This window comes from Paramormyrops kingsleyae, chromosome 7 (genome assembly GCF_048594095.1).
Source record: "Paramormyrops kingsleyae isolate MSU_618 chromosome 7, PKINGS_0.4, whole genome shotgun sequence".
Taxonomy (NCBI): domain Eukaryota; kingdom Metazoa; phylum Chordata; class Actinopteri; order Osteoglossiformes; family Mormyridae; genus Paramormyrops; species Paramormyrops kingsleyae.
Window position 1 is genome coordinate 36,541,615 of NC_132803.1, and position 17,956 is coordinate 36,559,570.

A 17,956-nucleotide genomic window follows, 5' to 3' on the forward strand; every position below is an offset into this window, starting at 1 on the left:
CCCTGCCCCCCTCGCTCGCCCGTTCGGCCCCTAGCTGTTGCTCGGTGGCTGCCTGCGGGTCCTCTGGCTCTGGGTCGGCGGTCCCCTCCGGGTCCCCCCCGGTGCCTCGGTGCCGGTCCTCGGTCCCGCCTCCGGCTCCATGTCGGTCGCCTCCAGGCCCCCCTGCTTCGGCGGGGTGTCGGACGGCGCCTTCGCCGGCTGCGCCTGCGCCGTCGCCTGCCACGGCTTCCCCCTCCTACCTACCTCCGCTGGTGTTCCCTCCTGCTCCCTCCGTCTCTCCTTCGTCCCGTTCCCTCGGCCCCTGTGTGGTTCCCTCCTGCTCCCTCCTCCCTGTCGCCTGCGGTCCCTCCGGCCGCTGCCCGTCGCCCGCCTGGGCTCTCTCGGGCTCCCCTGGCTCCTCCTCCCTTTCCCTCCGTCCCGCCTGGTTTTGCTCCTTGTCCCTCTGTTCCTCCTGTGGTTCCTGTGTTCACTCCTGGCCCCTTTGTGTCGCCGTTCGGTGTTCCTTCTGTGCCCTCTGTGTCTCCCTTCTCTGTCTGTCTCTCTGCGTTCCCGGTCCTTTGTCGGGTTTTGTCTTGGTTCCTGTCCTTGTTCCTGTTCTGTGTCTCTGTCTTGTTTCCTGTTTCTCGTTAATGTTTTTTGGTTTTTGTCTTTCAGGTCCTGTTCCCCGGTCTCGTCTCGTCCGTCGCCTCCTCTTGGGCGCGCCCGGTGTGCGCGCCTTTGGGGGGGGGGTTCTGTCATGCCCCGCTCCGTCCGATCCTACTGTGTGCCACGCCCCCTCGTTAACCTCATGTGGAATCCCAGTGTCTTACAGCTGTTTCGGATTGTTGTCATTAGTTCAGTGTATTTAGTCCGCGTTTCCGTTTGTATCCCCAGTCTGGTCATTGACGTTGTAATGTTATTCCGTGTTTGCGTGCTCCGTTGTCACTGTGCCTATTAAAACCCCGTTTCTGCCCCGACTTTTGGCTTCCTGCGCTTTTTCAACGCTCCGTGCGTCGTCCCAGCACAACAGATTTAAAGAGTCCAGTAACTTAAATGTCCACTTCAGCCTAAAATAAAAAGGCCGTCCATGAATATACCAAACTGTTCATGAATCCACAAAAAAATGGCATCTAAATTCCTTCAGAGAAAAATCCTCGGTTCTCTATTCCACAAACAACAGTCAGTTCTTAATTTCCTTGAGAAGAAAATAGTTATTCGCTTACCAGAGTTCAGTAGAAAATGAATGAGAGCATTATATCACCACTCTTGAGCTATGTGTCACGATCCGCTCCGTTCGATCCCGATGTGTGCCACGCCCACCTCATTACCTCGTGTTCAGCCCTGATTGTGATCACCTGAGTCCTGTTATGTCTAGCTTGTCTTTTGTATTTAGTCCTCGTCTGATTCAGTCTTCCCAAGACTTGTCATTGTATTGTCATGTGTTGTTCCTCGTCTGCAAGTCCTATTACTTGAATAAACCCCGTCTGTCCGTCTTAACGGCTCCGTTTGCCTGCTTTCCGGCTCGCCTTACGCCCGACCGTGACACTATGGATGGAGCGCTGGAGAATGTCCAGGTAGGCAGGGCACAGTCTCAGCTCACGATTCCCCAAACGATTGGCTCCGTAATCCCAAAGGCCACCGCTTAACCCGACGAGGCCGCAATCCAATTCGGCGGGGATCAGCAAAAAAAGAAAAGAATACTACTCGCCCAATCTAGCGTATCTGCCAGCTCTCCTCGCAAAAATAAGCGTCTTAATTCACCACGTTTTGAGTTCGTATGAACTAACAAAACGTTGGTAAACTACACACAGAAACACTGGAGTTCTCACTCAACCACTAAACGAACTCTACACAGACCTGTCGTCCAGCTTTCACATGAACGCAACCGAGAACTCGTCTCGTCAATAACAATATTCGGACTTATTAAGAGAAACGGAGACTTTAAAGGTAATATCCTGCAGCGCTTATACATATGACGTATTAAACATATGCTTAGCTTTTAAACTTTAGCTTAGTTTTTATTTTACAGCACATGGCTCACCGCTGCTCCTCTACACTACAGTCTCTCTCTCTTCTCTCCACCCCTCGCATGCACACCCTGCCAGAAAATGGCGGCGCCCATATAAAATCTCAAAATAAAAGCCTTTAGAAAAATAAAACTCGTAGATCCCCTACATTCAGATTTAAGACAAAAAGAGCAATTGGGGGAAATACTATTATTAAATTTGGCAAGTTTGTAATTTACCGGGTAGCAATTATGGACCATTTCAATAGATACCTCAACAACTTTATTAGACAGGAAGAGTTTCTGTCGAAGAAGCCAAAACTCATCCCGTTCAATATCACTAAATATGTTATTCCAAAAACTTACACAAGCAGGTAGAGTATATCTCTATTAAACCAATTGTGAAAAAAAAGAGATTTATTTTTATATCTAATATTTTTATTGTTCCAAATAAAATAACTATGTGGAGAGAAGTTATAATTATATATAAGCGACCAACTTATAAAAGCTTGTTTATGAAAACAAGATAAAGTTAAAGGAATTTTAGAGATGTCAAAGTTACAGCGCAACAAAAAATGTAAACCTCCAACTGAATTAAATATATACACTGAACAAAAATATAAAGGCAACACTCTTGTTTTTGCTCCCATTTTTCATGAGTTGAACTCAAACATAGGAAAATATTTCTACATACACAAAAGACAGATTTCTCTCAAATATTGTTCACAAATCTGTCTAAATCTGTGTTAGTGAGCACTTCTCCTTTGCCAAGATAATCCATCCCACCTCACAGGTGTGGCATATCAAGGTGCTGATTAGACAACATCAATATTGCACAGGTGTGCCTTAGACTGCCCACAATAAAAGGCCACCCTGAAATGTGCAGTTTGATCAAACAGCACAATGCCACAGATGTCGCAACCTTTGAGGGAGCGTGCAATTGGCATGTTGACTGCAGGAATGTCTACCAGAGCTGTTGCCCGTGAAATTAATGTTCATTTCTCTACCATAAGCCATCTCCAAAGGCGTTTCAGAGAATTTGGTAGTACATCCCACCGGCCTCACAACCGCAGACCACGTGTAACCACACCAGCCCAGGACCTTCACATCCAGCATGTTCACCTCCAGGATCGCCTGAGACCAGCCACCCGGACAGCTGCAGCAACAATCGGTTTGCATAACCAAAGAATTTCTGCACAAACTGTCAGAAACCGTCTCAGGGAAGCTCATCTGCATGCTTGTCATCCTCATCGGGGTCTGGACCTGACTGCAGTTCGTCGTCGTAACCGACTTGAGTGGGCAAACACTCACATTCGATGGCATTTGGCACGTTGGAGAGGCGTTCTGTTCACAGATGAGTCCCGGTTTTCACTGTTTAGGGCAGATGGCAGACAGCGTGTGTGGCGTCGTGTGGGTGAGCGGTTTGCTGATGTCAACGTTGTGGATCGAGTGGCCCATGGTGGCGGTGGGGTTCTGGTATGGGCAGGCGTATGTTATGGACAATGAACACAGGTGTATTTTATTGATGGCATTTTGAATGCACAGAGGTACCGTGACGAGATCCTGAGGCCCATTGTTGTGCCATTCATCCATGACCATCACCTCATGTTGCAGCATGATAACGCACGGCCCTATATTGCAAGGATCTGTACACAATTCCTGGAAGCTGAAAACATCCCAGTTCTTGCATGGCCAGCATACTCACCAGACATGTCACCCATTGAGCATGTTTGGGATGCTCTGGATCGGCGTATACGACAGCGTGTTCCAGTTCCTGCCAATATTCAGCAACTTCGCACAGCTATTGAAGAGGAGTGGACCAACATTCCACAGACCACAATCAACAACCTGATCAACTCTATGCGACGGAGATGTGTTGCCCTGCGTGAGGCAAATGGTGGCCACACCAGATACTGACTGGTTTTCTGCCCCCCCCCCCATAAAGCAAAACTGTGCACATTTCAGAGTGACCTTTTATTGTGGGCAGTCTAAGGCACACCTGTGCAATATTGATCAGCACCTTGACATGCTACACCTGTGAGGTGGGATGGATTGTCTTGGCAAAGGAGAAGTGCTCACTAACACAGATTTAGACAGATTTGTGAACAATATTTGAGAGAAATGGGTCGTTTGTGTATGTAGAAACATTTTCTGATGTTTGAGTTCAGCTCATGAAAAATGGGAGCAAAAACAAGAGTGTTGTGTTTATATTTTTGTTCAGTGTAATTTGGAATAAAATTCCAACAGGATGTCGGGTTGTTTAGAAATGTCTTTATCCACTTAACTTTGAGCGAATTGTTAAGAGTGGAAAAATCCACTAACTCAAAGCCCACCATAGCCCGATCAGCTAGCATAACACTTTTTTTAATTAGAGTTTTAGAATTCCAAACAAAATCAACTATAATTTTGTCTAGAGTTCTACAAATCTCCACAGAAACATCCATTACCATTGCAGGGTAGATAACCCGAGATAAACCATCTGCTTTAGAAAGCAATGCTCTACCCGTTATTGAGAGATCAATAACCAAGAGTTTAATTTACGTCGGACAGAAAATATAAGAGGTTCAAAATTAAGCCTAGATCTCCTTTTCTGATCTTTACATATAATTATACCTAGATATTTAACTTCAGATTTGACTAGAATGTCACAAATGTCAACATCAGTAGCACCTTTTACAGATAAAAGTTCACATTTATGAATATTAAGACATAAACCAGAAGCAGAGGAAAAAAACTTAATCTTATCTAAAGCTAAAGGAATTTGGTCTTTATTTTTTAGAAAAAGAGTTGTGTCATCAGCCAGCTGGCTTATTAATACTGATTGATTTGCCACAGAGATACCTTTCAAATGACTATTTTGAATATAGATGGCTAAAAGTTGCATAGGAAGCAAAAAAAGATAAGGTGAGATAGGGCAACCTTGACGGATGCCTCTATCTATGTTAAACCTATGAGTAGTACCATGTTGTAACTTAATTGAAGCATTGGCGTTACTATATAAAGTTTGAATTGCGTTAATAAAATTAGTGTCACGCCCAGCTCCGTCCGATCCTTGTGTGTGCCACGCCCACCTCGTTACCTCGTGTTAATCCCCGATTGTGCTCACCTGTTACCTGTTATTTCGGCTTGTTTCATGTATATTAGTCCACGTCTTCCTTAGTTGGGTGTCCGTCATTGATGTTGTTTCGTTGCTGTCTGCCCCGTGTTTCCTTTAATAAACCCGCTTGTCAAAGGATTATCACCTTCCTGCCTCGTCCTTCCCCACGATTCTGGCAGAATGACGGACCCGAAAGAAACAACGCTTCTTCGGACCGAGGAGCAACATCTCGGTCTGCTCCAGGAAGCGCTTTTCTGGCTGAAGCAGCCTGAGGTCCAAGAGGACCCAGTGGCACTGGACTTAGCCAGTCGGAGCGGCGACCACCTGATGGAGATGTTCCCGCCCGAGAACATGCACCTCTTGGCGGAGGTGCATGAAAACCTCCAGCTCCTGATACAGCGCGTGACCGACAGGAGGCTGCTGCTGGTCACGCCGCTCGCAGCCGACGTAAGGGAGCTGCCGCCCGTCCCTACGGAGACAACGCAGTCTCCCTCCGCAACCGCGAGCTGGAGAAAAAAGAGAAAGAAGCCTAAAGAGAGAACGGAAGAAGCCCCAACAATCCGCCTGGGAGCTGCCTTTCTCTCCCCAGCTTCTTTCCCTGCCAGTCATCGGGGGGAGTCCCTGATCACCCCGGACATCACTCCCGTCATGAAGTTGCCTTCGCAGGCAGCTTCTCCCTTCAGGGGAACTCGTTTGGCACTTAAAGGGGCCAGGGCAGTGCTGGACGCTATCCCGCGGGTCCCGCGATCCTTTAAAGGGACGGCGCACAGCCCGGAAGCACCGATCCTGGAAGCCCTGGCTGAGGTGCTTGACCTCCTGCCTGATGCTGCCGCTCTGCCTGCGGCCCTCCTGCCTGAAGCTGCCGCTCTGCCTGCGGCCCCTGCTTGCCGCGTGCTGGCAGTGACAGCAGTGGCACCTCCTGCTGGCTGCATGCCCGAGGTGCCTGTGGAGGCGCCCCCTGCTGGCCGTGTGTTGTTGGTGCCTGCTGAGGCGCACCCTGCTGGCCACGACTCGGCGTTGCCCACTGCCGCTGCCATGCCGGCCTCACCTGTCTCGACTGCCCTGTCCGCCTCACCAGCACCCCCTGCTGGCCATGAGGTGACAGTGCCCGCTGTCGCCGCTACGCCTGCTACAGCTGAAGCGACCTGCTTGTCTGCTGCTGCCGCTACACCAGCGGCACTCCCTGCTGTGGCCCCGCCGGCTGACGCCGCTCTGCCCAAGGTGGCTCCTGCTGCGGGCACCGCTCTGCCCGAGACCGCCCCTGCTGCGGCTACACCTGTCCTGCCTGTCCAGCCCTCGGCTTCGCCCGCAGCCCCACTCCAGTCCCCCCAGCCCTAGTTCCAGTCCCCGAGGAGGTCCCGGACAGATCAACCACCGCTCCTTCCTCCTTGGAAGAGAAGGAGCTCGAGTGGGACCCCTAAGGGACCTCCCTAATGACTCCTCTTCCCTCGCCCCGGCGTGGTCAAGCCCGACCGGAACCCCGCCTGTCGGTGTCCCGGAAAGGGAGAGGTCCCGCCCGCCCTGCCCCCCGGCTCGCCTGTCTTGGTTTTTGCCCCTTTGCTTGTTTTGTGTTTCTGTTCTGTTCCCGGTCCCTCGTTGATGTTTTTGCTCTTGTTTTCCAGGTCTTGTCTCGTCCGTCGCCTCCCCTGAGGCGCGCCCGGAGTGCGTGCCTTTGGGGGGGGGGTTCTGTCACGCCCAGCTCCGTCCGATCCTTGTGTGTGCCACGCCCACCTCGTTACCTCGTGTTAATCCCCGATTGTGCTCGCCTGTTACCTGTTATTTCGGCTTGTTTCATGTATACTAGTCCACGTCTTCCTTAGTTGGGTGTCTGTCATTGATGTTGTTTCGTTGCTGTCTGCCCTGTGTTTCCTTTAATAAACCCGCTTGTCAGAGGATTATCACCTTCCTGCCTCGTCCTTCCCCACGATTCTGACAATTAGGGCCAAAACCAAAAATACTCAAGGACTTAAGAATAAAAGGAAATTCAATTGAATCAAAAGCTTTATAAAAGTCAAGAAAAAGCAGAAAACTGTCATCCGGGATCAGATCGGAGTAATCTAAGATATCGAGAACAAGTAATAAATCTGTTTGTCATAAAGCCTGACTGACATTCATCTATTATATCATCTAAAACACATTTAATTTTCTTAGCAAAAATCAGCTAGTATTTTGTAGTCATTATTTAAAAGACTTATACAGTAGGTCGCCAGTTTTCCAACTGAGAGAGGTCTTTTTGAGGTTTAGGGATCAAATTTATAACACCCTGAGTCATAGAGGGTGGGAGAATACCCTTTTTAAGACTTTCTAAATAAACATTGAAGAGACACGGTGAAAGATAATTTGACAATTTCTTATAAAACTCTGAGGTCAAACCATCATTTCCAGGGGCCTCGTGTATAAACGGTGCGTACGCACGAAAATGTTACGTACGGCCGTTTCCACGCTCACGTCGAGATGTATAAAAGCGAAACTTGGCGTACCGCTACGCACATTCTCACGGCAGCTCCAGTCATGGCGTACGCACATTTCTGCTCGGTTTTGTAAACGGACGGCACTCAGTGGCAAGTCATTGCTATTGTGGTTTCCCTTTTTAAACTCACAATCATGACGATGACTTTATCAAATACACCGACATTAACTGTATGTTGTTTACAAATGTACGGCACCTGATTTTTAATTAATTTGTAACAATAAAAAGTGCATAAAATGACCGAACTATTACAACTACCATGTGTGGGGGGCGGCAGGCAGGAGAGCTGACAGAGTGCGCGACAGGAAATATGTCTGCAAAACATTGAGCTGCTGCAAAAAGCATAGAACAGTCTCACACCTATAACCACGAATGTTCTGCTTGCCCCTTATATGGAATCTTGTTCTGAGAAGTATGCCTGCACCTGTGAACAACAAAGATTCTGAGAACCCAGTAGATATGAGAGACTGCGTAATGGAAATATACCAGCTTGACTTTTATTCTTTCGCTTGTGTGCTACAATGTAACAAGGAAGTAACCCAGAATAATGCAAGTATATAAGACTGCGTAAAGCTTTACCACCTAGAACACGCTGAGCTGACACACTGGGGGTGTGTAGGCAGTCTGTTCCCGAGCCGGCTCGTATTAAAGCAATAAGAGGCATTAACAATAGAATGCATTACTAAATAAAAGTATCATTTATAATCAAACTGAGAGTCTCCTTTGCGTGTTCCCTTCTCATCCGGACCCGGTGGAGCGGCGTACTCCAACAATTTGGGGGCTCGTCCGGGATGAGAAGGACACCATTATTCGACTAAACTGGACGAGATTTGACTGGACACGGAAGGATATATGGGCCCAAATATAAAGGTAAGCAGAGCCTGTTTATCGAAATCTGCATATTGAACATACTAAACAAAGTATTCTGATGTGTCCATTCAGTCTGTCCGTCAGAATTTACGGAGACGTAAAGTGAAATATTGGAGACACGGTCATAGACAGTCTCAGAAATAAAAGTGTTGATATCCTTGGTGTGGCAACCCCCCTATTAGTCGACGGGCGGTAGGAACACTGGACGAGGTTCAGTGAGCTGGGTCAGAAGTCCCGGGGGTAGGATCCCCGAAAAGTTTAGGGTTTGAGGCCCTGGGTTAAAGTCCCAAAAGTACCCGGGGGAAGGATCCCCGAAAAGTTTAGGGTTTGAGGCCCTGACTTAAAGTTTAGGGTTTGAGGCCCTGGTTTAAAGTCTTAAAAGTACCCGGGGCAAGGATCCCCGAAAAGTTTAGGGTTTGAGGCCCTAATTTAAAGTCTCAAAAGTACCAACCGGGTTGGACTGTCGAACTTGATGAGCAAAGAGACTTGGTAAGTCCAGACAGATTGTGTTGTCGGACTACAGTATAGAACATAGTCGAGTGAAAAACAGTGTAAGACTTACAGGTACAATACGTAAGGAAGGAAAATACAGGATTACCAGAAGGGTCAGAAAGAGTAAAATGGACGGTGAATTCGACAGAGAATTAGATGATGGAGGCTGGGGAAATAGGCCCAAACGTCCATGGAAAACTCTGTCAGATCAAATAAAAGTCATGGAGATGACAATATCGAAAGAGGTAGATAAGAAGGGAAGAGAGAAGGCGGTGACAGAGGCCAGAGAAAGAATGTTCGGAGTAATTAAATGTGCAGGTTACAATTTGGAAGACAGGCGATCTTTAGGAGAATTGTTCTGGCGAAAAGAGAAAGAACACGGAAGTCAGGCAAAAGAGGCAGCGCGTCAGAAAAATGAAGCAGGGAGACTTAAGAAAGGTAAATGGGAAAAACAGGAGAAGAAAGAGGAAGAAGACAGGAGAATATGGTGGAAATTGGCAGTGTTGTGGCAGGGAATAGATCATTTACACAGGGAACCGAGCAAAAAGAAAGGGTCGTCAGAAAACGAAACTAAAACGTGTCTGGACGCACCTCCCGCTTACTCTTCTGGGGAAACGGTGCCCACCGCCCCGGTGGCACCGGTCACACATATGTGTCCCCAATTTACCATAACGTCGGGAACTGTCTTGATAGAGTCAGACAGACGGGGACAGGGACAAATGCATGATATCCCCCGGAATGGAGAATCAGTAGTAAAGGAAAGAGATGATGTGGCAAGGTCACATTCGGGGGAGGAAGAGATAATGAGCGAAGGTCAGGAAACGGACTCTGAGGGAGAGAAGGAGTGTCCAGCATCCACGCCGTTCGGGGCGCGAGTGAAAAGGGCTCAGTTAAAGAAACGTGGGGCCCGGAGGTCAGGGAAAGAGAGACTATACCCGATATTAGACAGACAAGAAACTTCCAGAGTGGAACTAGCGGGGGCATTGACGGGGGTCTGGGAAACAGATTCCTCAGCAGACAGCCGCGAAGGGCTAGAGAGTGCCAGAGTCGACATAACAGGTACGCTGTCAGGGATATTGCAGGAAGACCCTCCTTTCAGAGACGGTGACCTAGTGAGAGCATGTGAGGCAGAACTCCAGAGACTGCAGGATCAGATCGAACAAAAAGAACGGGCCAGTGTAGGTAGGAGAGACATGCGTCAGGAAGGAGGGAGGAAACACCATATGACAACTAGATCTAAGACTCTGGAGGCCATGCAGCTCCCTCTCCTGCGGGAAGCAGGTCAGATCCACGATAGATACAAGCCATTCTCCATAGGGGATGTCCAGGCGCTTACGGATAAATTACCTCCACCCGCAGAGGGGGGAAGACAATGGTTAGAGAAATTGGACCAGTTAACAACAGGACAGAACTTAGCCTTAGGAGACTTTCGTGCTGTGGCTGCCAGGTCTATGGGCAAACACACTCTGTTAGAAATAGAGGCAAGAGCAGGAGTTCTTAGGCGAGAGGATAACATAGAACTAACCAAAGTGATAATGAAATTGGGTGACGTCCTGCGCGAGATGTTCCCCGCTCCAAGTGGAGCGGTGGTCCCAAAATTCTTCTGGGACTCCAAATTGCACCCGAGAGAGTATTTGGATGACTGTAAGGAGGACTGGACCCGGCGGACGGGGTGCCATCCGGGACAAAAGGGATATCAGCGAGAGTGGTTCAGGCGTGCAGTTCTGGAGGGAGTTCCCGAGGGAGTGCGGAATGCAATGTTAGATAGTCCCGACCTCCCAGGGGCCGAGTCCCAGGTGTGGGACAGACACCTGGTCCACCACTTACAGAGAGCAAAGGAGGAAGTACATAAGGAGGAGAGTGAAGTGAAACAGTTACAGTCGCAGTTATTAAAACTGCAGGTGGGTGAGGCTAGGAAAAAGGCGACGGAGGAGAAAAAGAAGGGACAGAGTAAACAAATGGTGGCGGGGGTACAACCAGAGGGACCCCATTACAACCTCCCGGCCCGTGGTATGGGCCCCCCACCTACCAACAAGGCGGGTGGGGCCAACAATGGGGTCGAGGCCGAGGGGCTTGGGGCCGGGGATACAGGGGCCGGGCCGGGAGAAGGGGTGCGTTGCAAGGTGGACAGCGGCCCGGAGCCTGTTACAGGTGTGGGGGAACAGGACACTGGGCCCGTGATTGTCTGGTTCCGGCGGGGACTGCAGGTCAGAACGGAAGTGTCCTTCCCGGAGGTCAGGGGCCGGCCGTGGCTCCACAGGTGATAGCACCACACGCACAGGCAGCCCCTACAGCACAGGGCGTGATCACTGCGGGGCAATTCCCTTTCCTGGCCAGTGATGACTGGGATGGGCCTAATCAGGCCTGACGGTGCCCACGGGTGGCCCAGGGAGCGGGGGAGGCAGACCCCATGCTCCCTCTCTTGGTCATGGACAAGGAACTGCCGTTCCTAGTGGACACAGGAGCCACGTATTCCACCCTGATCGTGGCCCCAGGACAACAGTTCCTGTCTACATCTACGGTGACCGTTGTGGGCTTCTCGGGGGAGAAACAGAACCTGCCAGTGACTAAGCCAGTCAAAGTGGTTGTGGGGAAACAGACATTACTCCATCCTTTTCTCGTGTCTCCCTCTGTACCTGTGAATTTGTTGGGGAGAGACATGCTGGTGAAGTTGGGAGCATCAATCCTGTGCAGTGCTGATGGACTGGTTGTCACCTTGCCTGGGGGCACCCACATCCGCTGCAGTTCATGGACATGGGGCAAGGGACAGTGTCTGATGCGGCCCGTCCAGGACCAGGCACTAGCTGACATTTACTGGGCCCTGATAGAACCCAGCCTGGCGGGCATAGTGGCAGCTTACTCCGCGTGGCGGCCCTGGATCTCGCTCCTAGAGCCCTATGTGCCCCCTCCCGACCCCCTCCATGTGACCCTTTTCTATGACAGGGAGGACACGGAGTGGTATGGAGACCTTTTCGCAGAGCAGCTGGAAGGCCATCAGTGGCAAGTTGTCTCTGAAAGTATATATGTGGGTCCTGAAGGGGTCGCCTCAGCCACCAGGTTAACTGCAGAACAGCTTTCCTGGTACCGAATGGACCAGGAGGCCGTCCCTCATGTCTCCCTGGCCCTTCACCCTAAACATCAGGCTAAAGACTTAGGACCGATGGTGAAGAGAGCCAGGGGCGCCGGGGACTGGGTTCCAACCCAGGTCCCACACGTTTCCTTCTCACCCTCCTGCAGCACGTACTGCATTCAGGTTACTGCACAAGACACTGCTCTCCTCCAACACGAACAAATAACTAGGGATCACGGGCGTGAAAAGATGGACCATCCAGAGGCAGCGGCCCTGCTAGCTGCACTGCCCGAGTCCCTATGGTCCACTAGTCCCACGGACGTTGGCCTCATTGCCTGTACCCCGGTGCAGTTCCAACTGCGCCCTGGGGAAGGTCCCCTGTGGATTAGACAATACCCTCACAAACCAGCGGCAGAGGAGGGGATAGCCGAGACAATAGAAGGCCTGCTGAGAGGAGGGGCGCTGGAGGCGTCCACGTCGCAGTGGAACACGCCCATCCTCCCGGTACAGAAAGCAGGCACAGGGAAGTACCGTATGGCACATGACCTGCGCGCCGTGAACGACCTCTTGCTCACTCCCACAGTTCCGGTCCCGAATCCTTATGTGGCCCTTACTAACCTGACCCCGCGGCAGACATGGTTTACATGCATTGATCTGGCTAACGCTTTTTTCTGTCTGCCGCTCGCTGAAGAGTGCAGAGACATTTTCTCCTTTACGTACAGGGGTAGGCAACTGCGCTACACTCGTCTGCCGCAGGGGTTTGCTCTCTCTCCGGGTGTCTTCAATCAGGTGTTGAGACGAGCGCTGGAGGGCTGCCCCCTCCCGGAAGGCGTCACCCTGGTACAGTACGTAGATGACCTCCTCATCGCGGCACCGTCCGCGGAAGCGGCTCTGCAGGGGACGAGAGCTGTGTTGCTCCAGTTGTCAGACAGAGGATTTAAGGTCAGTAAGGACAAGTTGCAGGTCGCACGGACAATTGTCTCATTCCTAGGTCGAGTGTTGTCCAGCACAGGGACAGGTCTCTCTCCAGCCCATCGGTCCAGTATCCTACAGCACCCACAGCCCACCACAGTGAAGGACATGCTGTCCTTCCTAGGACTTACAGGGTACAGCCGCACATATATACCTGACTACACGGGGCTCACACAGCCCCTCCGACGCCTGGTCCGGGAACACGGCCTTCGCCGTCTTGGGGCTCTCCTCAACTGGGACCAGGCTGCGGAAGAAGCTTTCATTACCCTGAAACAACGCCTCGCCCAGGCAACGGACCTAGCCTTGCCAGATTACTCCCTCCCATTCTACCTTGATGTTTCTGAAACAGGAGAGCTTGTGAATGCCATCCTGTTTCAGAAAAAAGGGGGAGAGAGGAGAGTACTGATGTACCTGAGCATAAAACTCGACACCACAGAAAAGAGACACCCCGCATGCACAAGACACGCAGCAGGAATTGCGAAAATCATTCAAAAAACAGCACACATAGTGATGGGACATGCACTTCATGTCCTAACCTCACACAGTGTGGTGGCTTACGTGAACTCACAGACCTTCACCATGACATCGCTCAGACAGCAGAGGCTCAGTAGACTATTGGAAGCACCAAATTTACACTTCTCCCATGAAGGAATTAACATGGCAGACCGAATGGGAGGGGGAGAACCTCATGAGTGCGAACGAAGGGTACAGAAGGAGGAAAAAGTCAGAGGAGATTTGGAAGCAGAAAAGATAGAGGGAACAGAGGAATGGTTCACAGACGGTTGTTGTTTCAGGACAGAGACAGGAAGTTTGCAAGCAGGATATGCGGTAGTAGCAAGGCAAGATCAGACATACGTCACGTTGAAAGCCGAAAAGCTAACAGGGGCGCAGTCTGCTCAGAGAGCAGAGGTGGTGGCAGTAATTGAAGCTTTGAATCTAGCAGAGGGAAAGGAAGTTACCATTTACTCAGACTCAGCCTACGCAGTAGGAGCGGTGCACGTAGAACTGAGCCAGTGGCTGAGAGCAGGGTTTTTGACAGCAGGAAACAAGCCGATCAAGCATGAAACGGAAATGAGAGAGCTTGCAGAAGCTCTGCTGCTGCCTGCTCGAGTAGCAGTGGTGAAATGTAAGGGTCATGAGGGCACGGGGACAGCGATCGCCCGAGGTAATCAAGTAGCAGATGCGGAAGCAAAGCGAGTTACAGGATATACAGTGGCCAAACAACTGGTTACGGTGGAAGAAGAGGTTCAGCCGGGACTCCGACTGAACTTGGAGATAGTGAAAGGTGAACAAAAGAAAGCTTCCCCAGAGGAACTGACAATGTGGAAGGAAAGAGGGGGACAGCAGACAGACGGTGTGTGGCAGAACAAAAAGGGAAAGCTAGCGCTCCCAAGCAACCTCCGCCAGGCAGTGTTGGAGGAGGCCCACGGGATGGGGCATGCTGGAGTGAGACAGATGTTGAGTAATTTGGCAGGCTGGTGGCACCCATTCATGAAAGACATGGTAAGAGAGTATGTGAAAAATTGTGCCATTTGCGTGATGTACAACCCGCATCCCACAGTCAAACCGGGACAGGGACAATTTCCCAGGTGTGTCAAATCAGGGGAAGAGATAGTCATAGACTACACAGACATGGTGATGGCAGTGAGAGGGTTGAAGTACGTGCTAATGTGCGTGGACGCGTTCTCTGGGTGGCCAGAGGCATGGCCCACCAGAAAGGAGGATGGAGCCTCCGTGGTGAAATTTCTGATCAATCAGTACATACCACGGCACGGATTCCCCAATAGAATCCGGTCAGATAACGGGTCGCACTTTAAATATGAGGACCTGAGGCGGGTAGAGAAGGCACTGGGGTTAAAACACGCGTTCGGAACGGTATATCACCCACAGTCCCAGGGGAAGGTGGAGCGAATGAACCAAACAATTAAACAGAAATTGGCTAAAATCTGTGCACAGACCAAAATGAATTGGGTCGACGCTTTGCCACTGGCATTGATGTCTGCAAGGTGTTCTGTGAATCGGGGGACTGGTTTCACACCATATGAGCTGCAGACAGGCAGACAGTTTCCGGGCCCGCCGAGAGAGCTGGCCTGGAACCCTGATGAGAAAAGGGGGCAGGGATACAGAGCATACTATGATGGGTTGCAAGTTATCGTTTCAGATTTCTCCCAACAAGTCCAGGCAGCTGCACCAGAGACAGCCGCGGCCAAGCCACACACTGGCGAGTGGGTTCTACTGAAAGTCATCAAGCGGAAGTGGTCAGAGCCCAGGTGGACCGGCCCCTTCCAGGTCATCGAGAGGACGTCCCACGCCGTGCGGCTGAAAGGAAAAGGAGACACGTGGTTCCATTGGAGCCAGTGCGCCGCGGCTCAGGAGCCAGGACGAACCGTGGGGGAGATCCAGGAGAACCTCACGAACGGAGAAGAACCGCCTGATTCGGACGAACCAGGACCAACTCAGGTCACCACAGGGGCAGAATACTCCCCGACCTGACAAACCGGCAGGGTAGTCTACCCCTGGCCGGTTGAAGAATCAGCAGTCCCCAGCGGCGCAGATCTCGATGGGAGGACGGCAGATGAAAAGGGGGACTCTGGGGGGAACGAGTGGGGTATACGCGATAGTTAAAATGCTTACAGTGGAAAGATGTAGTGGCTTCGCTTCTCATATCTATAGCTACATTTGCTGCAATACTAGTCACTTGCAGGTGCTGCTGCATCCCCTGCCTACGTGCTCTGTCAGTCCGCCTGATCTCCTCCGCCATAGAGAAGCGTGAACCCCCAGGATTTCACATGATGCCCCTCCTCGGCTTCGGGCCCGACGAGGACCAGGATGAGACGGTGTTCCAAAAGTGATCTCCTAGCGGAGATCAAAAGGGGGATACCCAAAAATCCCGTGGTCCTAGGGTGATCTCTGGTCAGAGATCAAAAGGGGGAATTGTGGGGGGCGGCAGGCAGGAGAGCTGACAGAGTGCGCGACAGGAAATATGTCTGCAAAACATTGAGCTGCTGCAAAAAGCATAGAACAGTCTCACACCTATAACCACGAATGTTCTGCTTGCCCCTTATATGGAATCTTGTTCTGAGAAGTATGCCTGCACCTGTGAACAACAAAGATTCTGAGAACCCAGTAGATATGAGAGACTGCGTAATGGAAATATACCAGCTTGACTTTTATTCTTTCGCTTGTGTGCTACAATGTAACAAGGAAGTAACCCAGAATAATGCAAGTATATAAGACTGCGTAAAGCTTTACCACCTAGAACACGCTGAGCTGACACACTGGGGGTGTGTAGGCAGTCTGTTCCCGAGCCGGCTCGTATTAAAGCAATAAGAGGCATTAACAATAGAATGCATTACTAAATAAAAGTATCATTTATAATCAAACTGAGAGTCTCCTTTGCGTGTTCCCTTCTCATCCGGACCCGGTGGAGCGGCGTACTCCAACACATGGCAGCTCTTACGTTATTGGAAGACATATGTAGCCCAGGTCCTGAACTACCACCTTTTTTAATATTATAGTTATCCCTTTTTAAGTTAGGAATTTAATTGGAAAAATGTTGTGCGCAGCATTGCATCTTACAAGTTGTGTAAGGGGTTAAATGTCACTTGCTACGTTTTATAGGCTTCCTAACTAGCCAATCGGTGAGCCCTAATTGGTCACGCCCTAACTCTGACTCCCGCTACCTCTCGGCATGACAGTTTCCGTTTTTCCCCCAAAAAGAAGAAAGAAACCCTCGCGCTAACAGCCGATGCACTGGGGTGATAAATGGCTAAGTTGTCATCATTCTTAAGCAAGATTAAAATACCTTCTAAAGGCATATTAATTATTAGTGAAATCTGACGGCCATTAATCGCTGCACTGTTGCATTGAGTTGTGAAGCGGTGTGGAGGACTGGATATTTTCCGTCGATGTGCCGAGGCAAAATGCTATGGAGCTTATTCTTGCATTGACTTAGCGGTGAGTAGAAATCCTGCAAACCCCGTAGGTTATTGCAAAGCAGCTAACGTGTATGTTAACATGGCAAATCAGAGCGCTGATTTGTGATTTGTGATAAACGTGTATGGTGGCAAATCAGAGCGCTGCACCCGCCCCCGCTGCTGAACCGGCACCTCTGATACTGTCTGAACATGATGTGAGGAGAGCTCTGAGGGCAACCAACTGCAGGAAGGCAGCGGGACCAGATGGCATACCGGGACGTGTGCTAAGAGTATGTGCAGATCAGCTGACCACGGTATTCACCAGCATCTTCAATGCCTCCTTAGCCCAACAGGTAGTCCCCACCTGCTTTAAAACATCAGTGATTGTTCCAATCCCGAAGAACACCCACCCAGCCAGCCTCAATGATTACCGCCCAGTAGCCCTGACATCTATAGTGATGAAGTCCTTCGAGAGGCTCATGAAACCCTTCATCAGCTGCTTCCTTCCCTCTGACTTTGATTCATTGCAGTTTGCATACCGGACAAACAGATCCACCGGAGACGCTGTTGCACAGGTCCTGCACTCCACACTGAGCCATCTTGATGAGGGATGTGGTAACTATGTGAGAATGCTGTTCATAGACTACAGCTCAGACCGCAAGACCACAGTCAGTGAGAATAGGGGATGTGTACTCCCATACACTCACACTGAACATAGGGGCCCCTCAGGGATGTGTGCTGAGCCCCCTTCTCTACTCCCTCTACACCGCGGACTGCAAGGCCAGGCACCCCACTAACTCCATTGTGAAGTTTGCTGACGACACAGTGGTGGTAGGACTCATCTCCAGGAATGACGAGAGGGCCTACCGGTGTGAGGTGGACGGTCTAGCAAAGTGGTGTAAGGCAAATCACCTCTCCATGAACATCAGTAAAACAAAGGAGATGGTGATTGACTTCAGGAGACAGAGAGATGAGCAAACTCACACCCACCTCCAGATCAACGGAACCCCTGTGGAGAGAGTCTCCCACTACAAATACCTCGCCGTCCACATTACTGAGGACCTCACCTGGAATACACACACGG